Source organism: Pristiophorus japonicus, chromosome 24 (genome assembly GCF_044704955.1).
Source record: "Pristiophorus japonicus isolate sPriJap1 chromosome 24, sPriJap1.hap1, whole genome shotgun sequence".
In the NCBI taxonomy this organism is placed as follows: Eukaryota; Metazoa; Chordata; class Chondrichthyes; family Pristiophoridae; genus Pristiophorus; species Pristiophorus japonicus.
Genome location: NC_092000.1, coordinates 9,300,623 through 9,308,143, shown reverse-complemented (window position 1 = coordinate 9,308,143; position 7,521 = coordinate 9,300,623).

Sequence of the window (7,521 nt, the reverse complement as noted above, 5' to 3'; positions counted from 1 at the left end):
GACATCAAGCTCCTAACGGATTTTTTTTTAGGCGCAGTTTTCGGCGCGAGAAACAGGCGCCCAGCTCGGAGGTGCGCCGTTTTCGCCGCGACACGAAACTTGGGGCCAATATAAGCAGGCCTCCCATGCTGTACCAACACTCTGGAGTTTGAATAAAGGAGCTAAGGTCACACTTACTCATGCCTACAGTACTCAGTTACATTACTTTATTATGAACACAACATGGATGGCCCCTTATGTTGCAGTGAAAAGTACGCACATTACTGTAGATGCAACCTGACCAGGGCGCTTTACATTTTCAGCATGACTTCCAACTGATTTGGCAAATATAACACAACATCCTTTTTGCTTAATGACCACCTCACACTGTCTGGATATACTGATGGTGAGTCAACTAACACATCCCTTTCAACACAACCCATGTGTAGTTCTATCCCACCAGTGGAGTTGAGTGTCAGCCGTGGCTCAGTGGGCAGCACACTTGCCTCTGAGTCAGAAGGTTGTGGGTTTATATCCCACTCCACAGACTTGAGCACATAAATCTAGTTTGACACTCCAGTGCAGAGCTGAGGGAGCGCTGCACTGTTGAAGGTGCCGTCTTTCAGATGAGATGTTAAACCGAGGGCTGTCTGTTCTCTCAGGTGAACGTAAAAGATCCCATGGCACATGAACCCATGAAGAGCAGGGGAGTTATCCCTGGTGTCTTGGCCAATATTTATCCCTCAATCAACAGAACAAAAGCAGTTTATCTGGTCATTTTAACATTGCTGTTTGTGGGAGCTTGCTGTGCAAGTTGGTTGCCATGTTTCCTACATTACAACAGTGACTACACTCCAGAAGTACTTCATTGGCTGTAAAGCGTTTTGAGACACCTGGTGGTCATGAAAGGCGCTATATAAATGAAAGTCTTTCTTTTTATGTGTGCCTTCAATTTTAGCTTCTGGTATGCATTGAAAGCCACTTTCTACTGATCAACCAAGATGCAAACCCTGCCAAGCTGCTTGACTGTTTCCTCTGAGCCCGCAGCCCCCATTAGCTTGGTGTTATCTTAAGTCTGCATTACTTTGCATTGACCATAAAACTCTGGTCATCTATTGATACCAGGTGCAGGATGGTTCCCAGAGTCGTTCTCCAGGACATGGGATTCTAATTTTCTCAGTTACATTACACCATGACTCCTGATGTAATGGCTTATTTTATTTTGTGCACGTCCTGTATAATGGATTTTCTGCTCAGGATCACTGGCACGACTCTCAATCTATCATCAAGAATGTCACCTCTCATTTGTCAATTCAATGGGCAACGGTCTCCATCGTGATTAATGACCCCCCTACAAGGTGTTCATGTTCCATTGCTCCTTGGCCTCCCATTAAGTGGCTTCCACAGATGATCCTTTGCTTGGAATCCATTCAATCTGGCTAAACCAGCTGAGCGGCTGCAGCTTGTCGTTGGCCTCAGGATGCTTGATGCATTGTCTAATGCTCTGGTTTCTCACATGGAATGTCCAGCACATAGGTTTGCTACACACGGAAAGTATTTGAAAAATCTAAAGCCGACCTGTTTTGTAGCCTGGAGTAATTCTCAGATTGAATTTAACACAGCACACTCCGAAGCAATCAGATGCAAATTTGACTGAAGTCGAATGTCTTTTCTTTGCACCAGCTGCGCATCTACCACTGCCAACTATGCGGACGATGCCAGCTGTGCTGCCATAGCAAGGGTGCCAACTGTAGTAAGAGTGTGGAAAGAAATGGAAAGACACAAGGGCAGAAGGAAGAAGAAAGTTAAGAAAGTGAAACAAAATAATTGTCTTTCCAGTTTTTCCTTCTGTGGAGGCTGGGATTCCAAATAAGCATTTATGGTAAATGATGGCAGGCAATTCAACCACATCAGAACAGTATGACGTTGTCCCCTCCTGACAGTCAGACACTCACATTTTCCAAGAGGATAGTGATCAGCAAGAGGATGCTTTAGCTGATCTTTCCCCTCCATAACCTGGGGACACAAGGGAAGGGTAGCAAAGTGGTTGTTACAGGACTAGTAATTCAGATGCCTGGACTAATAATCCGGAGACATGAGTTCAAATCCCACCATGGCTGCTGGGGAATTTAAATTCAGTTAGTCAAATAAATCTGGGAAGAAACGAAACCTAGTACTATGAAACTGCCAGATTGTCATAAAAACTCATCTGGTTCACTAACGTCCTTTAGGGAAGGAAATCTGCCTCCCTTACCCAGTCTGGTCGTCACAATCTCAGTATAAGGGGTCGGCCATTTAGGACTGAGATGAGGAGAAATTTCTTCACTCAGAGGGTGGTGAGTCTTTAGAATTCTCTGCCCCAGAGGGCTGTGGAGGCTCAGTCATTGAGTATATTCAAGACAGAGGTTGATAGATTTTTGGATACTAAGGCACTCGAGCGATATGGGGATCGGACGGGAAGGTAGAGAAGAGGTCGAAGATCAACCATGATCTTATTGAATGGCAGAAGAGGCTGGAAGGGCCGAATGGCCTACCCCTGCTCCTAATTCTTATGTTCTTAAGTTCTTGTATTGCAGAGTTCTAGCTCTGATCATTCCTCTGTTTAAAAAAAAATCAGCCAGGGCTCCAGCTCTTAATCTTAATCTATGTTGGAACGTGCATGTGAAATGGGAAACTGAGAACAGGATTGATGTGAGCTGTGATGCCATTGGTTGTGGAAATGCTGGCCGATACTCACTGACTCGGCTCCCACATTAACAATGACCACTTTGGAGAGCTACCTATGTCAGTACCTTCAGATGAGAAAATAACGAAAAACTTGTATTTATATAGCGCCTTTCACGACCACTGGATGTCTCAAAGCGCTTTACAGCCAATGAAGTACTTTTTGAAGTTAGTCACTGTTGTAATGTGGGAAACACAGCAACCAATTTTCACATAGTAATGTGATAATGACCAGATAATCAGTTTGAGGGATAAATATTGACCAGGACACCGGGGATAACTCCCTTGCTCTTTTTTGAAATAGTGACATGGGATCTTTTATATCCACTGAGAGAGCAGACGTCTCATCCAACAGTACAGCACTCCCTCAACTGTGCAGTGTCAGCCTAGATTTATGCGCTCAAGTTCCTGGAGTGGGACTTGAACCCACAACCTTCTGACTCAGAGGTGAGAGTTCTACCCACTGAGCCACAGCTGACACTACTGATTGGGGAGGCGGGGAAGTGGGGTGTGAAATTGGAAGCGGAGAGGGAAAAAAAAGTTTCTCCAGAGACTCCATGGCAGTTGTGCAAAGGAAACAACAGTCCCAAAGGGGACGATATCAGACAAAGAAAATGCTGTGGTTTGATTTAAATGCTCATTTGCAAGATGGCCACGACAAGAGCAGCCTTTCAAGGCACCCAGCAAAGATGACAACATTGGGATGGTGGGGAGTGCTGTCTGTATCACCAACCCCAAGGTACCACCACAATTCAATGCTGGGTGCCGTTGAAAGAATGCCAGATATTTTTCTGACACCATACAAAAATCCCAATTTTAATTATGCTTTAATGGTACTTGGAACTGCACAGTGTGCAGCAGATTGAGGAACATCTGAATGTTTGATTGTTGGTGTCACTTCCTTCTTCAGAAAGGTATTTATTTGAACCCATTTATATTGTACACTTCAACTGCTTTCCCTGGTCCCTTATTTCGCAATTCTGTTACACTTTCTGTGAGTTTACTTCTGTAACGTATGCACTTGTGTGTATGCTCACAGGTTTGAGTTGTGAGTGGCTTAGCCAGTCACATGATGTTCAAAAGACTCAACAGAACCCCAGTCAGTTGGGTTCAGAGGATCCACGATGAGGCAGGTGGCTGTGAACCTAGTGGATGAACTGGTAATATGTAGTGTGATTGTTAAACCTTTGCTCATAAGCCAACTAATGCTTAATAGCAAAGTGCTGCTATGTGTTGTGTATGTATACGTATACTCCCTGTACACGCAATGTACAGTTACATAAGACTACTGGATGTACCTTCACACTGTAAACACTATGTTTGTACCACCAGAGGGTGCAACTGGTGGAGACCTAGGGGTCACCTGTACACGACAGGTAACCAGGTATAAAAGGGAGCTCACCTTACTGTACCCTCACTCAGGAGCTGCAATAAATGGATTAAGGTCACCACAGTTCAAGTACAAAACCTTGCCTCATGGAGTCATTACTAGAGTGCTTACAGACACAATACTATAAATGTTTAAGCAAAGGACCCATGAAGCAAATACATTACATCTTCTTACTCCTAGCTTCCCAATTTGTAAACTATTATCTGGAATTTGAACCTTTCACAATTTGCTTGGATTACCTTGGTCAATCCCCTTCATCAATTCAGAACCTTTAATTAGGTCACCTCAAATTTTTCTTGATTTGGAAGAAAATGAGGCCACTTCCTTACCCTTTCCTTATGAAATTGCTGGTACATAGGACCATTCCTATTGCTCTCCTCCAAAGCATTAATGTCTTTCCTCTGACTGAGTAACCAGAACTGCAAACAGTAGTCCAGATGGATTCTGACCATCGCCTTATACTTGTATAGCAGAAATCTAACCACCTTCATTTCACACTCTGCTCGTGTAGCTAAGCACTAGATAAGGCAGATATTGTCCCAGATGTATGGATCTCCAGATTGCTTGTTACTGAGATTCTGAACTCACCCATGCTGTCGCAAAGGTATCGAGTGGAGGTCAGAAGCTTCTGCATGGTGAGAGATTGGAAAAGTTGGAAGGCCACTCCTGCACACATTTGATCAACCCAGTTAGGGAGTGTCATTGGCAAAGCCCTGGGAGTGGGGCTTGGGTCCCTTTGCCGACCATCAGTTGAGGTATGTGGGAAATTGCCGAAGAAAACAAAATGAAAGAAAAACATTTATTGTAACCAATATACTTCAAAGCTACGCAGACCACGGTGATTGAGGTTGGTCTCTTCCATTTCGGAGACTGTATTGTATTTGCTTCATGGGTTCTTGCTTAAGAATTCATAGCAACACATTGCTATTAAGAAATAGTTGGTTTATTAATAAAGGTTTAACAATCACACTACACATTACCAGTTCATCAACTAGGCTCACAACTGCATACCTCATCGTGGATGATCGAGACCCAACTGACTGGGGCTTTATTGAGTGTTGTGAACATCACGTGACTGGCTAAGCCACTCCCAATGCAACAGCTCAACAACTATTTTTAAATATTCCTTTAAATCAAGTGTCCCCTTTTCAAAGGGATCAAAAATCCTCAAATTAACTAATTAACATTAAAGGGAACCTTGGCAAATCAAATTAAGTTAAAATTTTGTTCCCTATTGAAATGATGCACTCCAGTCCCTCCGGCGCCCACCTCTTACAGAAGGCCACGAGCGTATCGGTGAACACCACGTGCTCCATCTCCAGGGACACCCTGGCGTAAACTTAGCCGTGGAAGAGAGGCAGGCAGTCGGGCTGAATGACCCCCTCGACCGCCTGCTGCCTGGACCGGTTAATGGCCACCTTGGCCATGCCCAGGAGCAGTCCTATAAGGAGACCATCCGGCCTGCCCGCTCCCCCTCGCCACCTGCACAGGGAACAAAATGTTAATTTAATTTGATTTGTCAAGGTTCCCTTTAATGCTTATTAGTTAATTTGTGGATTTTACAAACCTGTGAGCATGCTCAGCATACATGACAGAAACCACATTCTGCAACAGGAGAGACGAAGTCAGGAAGCGTCCAATGTCTCAGTGAATAACTGAACCATTTAGTAATGAACAATGCAAGTCAGGAAGTTGAATTCTTGGCTTGTGGTGAACCACTGCTCGAGCCAGGGCAGTGGTTGAACCGTTACAATTGGTCTTAATGGAAATGATAGGAATTTAAAAAATAGTTGGGGCTCCTGCTCATCAGTCACTGACCCTGTTCGAAACGTGTGCATCTGTGGACATCTCAGCTGCCTCCATGGTCAAGCAGCTATCAGCACTCATTACCCAGCTAGCCACTGGTAGCTGCCATAAAGCCACACCCCAAGAAACGTTGCTGCCTTCAAGAGAGGATTGTATTTTTTTTTTTAAAAAGAGGAAAATGTCGCCAGGCTGAGAGTTCCCAGATTTCATGTAATTGGAGTAGAACCACAACAGTTGCCAGCAGTTAGGTCAAATCTCCATGGTCCTGTTTGGAACAGAAAAGCTACAGCTGCACCTCAGTATTCTGTATCAATCCAAAATACAGGAGCGAATATGAGAGACTTTGTTTCTGTCTTCACTAAGGAAGACACAAATAACCTTCCGGAAATACTAGGGGACCGAGGGTCTAGCGAGAAGGAGGAACTGAAAGAAATCCTTATTAGTCAGGAAATTGTGTTAGGGAAATTGAATGGGATTGAAGGCCAATAAATCCCCGGGGCCTGATAGTCTGCATCCCAGAGTACTTAAGGAAGTGGCCCTAGAAATTGTGGATGCATTGGTGGTCATTTTCCAACATTCCATGGACTCTGGATCAGTTCCTATGGACTGGAGGGTAGCTATATAAAATTCTGACAGGACTGGACAGGTTAGATGCAGGAAGAATGTTCCCGATGTTGGGGAAGTCCAGAACCACGGGTCACAGTCTAAGGATAAGGGGTAAGCCATTTAGGACTGAGATGAGGAGAAACTTCTTCACTCAGAGAGTTGTGAGCATGTGGAATTCTCTACCACAGAAAGTTGTTGAGGCTAGTTAGTTAGATATATTCAAAAGGGAGTTAGATGTGGCCCTTACGGCTAAAGGGATCAAGGGGTATGGTTAGAAAGCAGGAATGGAGTACTGAAGTTGCATGATCAGCCATGATCATATTGAATGGTGGTGCAGGCTCGAAGGGCCGAATGGCCTACTCCTGCACCTATTTTCTATGTTTCTATTTTCTATGTTAAGAGATCTCACAGACTCCTTTGCCGCCTGTAACTTTTGCAGCCTGGATGAGTCCGAGTTTCACATCTACACGGGATCACCAACTGAAGGGGCTGCTCTTCAACTTATGGATCCACTTCAGTCCCCATGCTTCTGGTCTTCGGCCGCCAAGACAGAGGGGTAGAGGGGGGAAAGTTGGAAGACTTTCTTGTGGGTCTGCTCCTGGGCCTGGTCAAGATAGCCATCCACAGGTCCAGGTTGGATGTGGCCCATGAGGGTGGTCGCTCTGGCTGTCCACCTCTCTTCCGCGGACCTGTGCGCACGCGGGTAGAGAAGTAGCATCCGTCGTCCGCCGGTGCGTTCAAGACCATCCGTGACGAATGGGCACCGCACGGACTGGCGTGTATAGCAGAAACGAGTAATAACATGATTTAACTTGGTAAGTTTGCTTTGTTTTTTTAAGATTTTGTTTTCTATTAGTTGCACCCCTTTAAAAGGTACCACTCTTCGTTTTTGTTTGATGACACTGGGGCAACCCAGTGTCTCCTTATCGTTTATTAAAGAATTAGGCACGATTTCTCCTATCTACTCTCAGTGACACTGCTGAGAACTCTCGCCCTTGCGTGAAGAAGGTTAAATG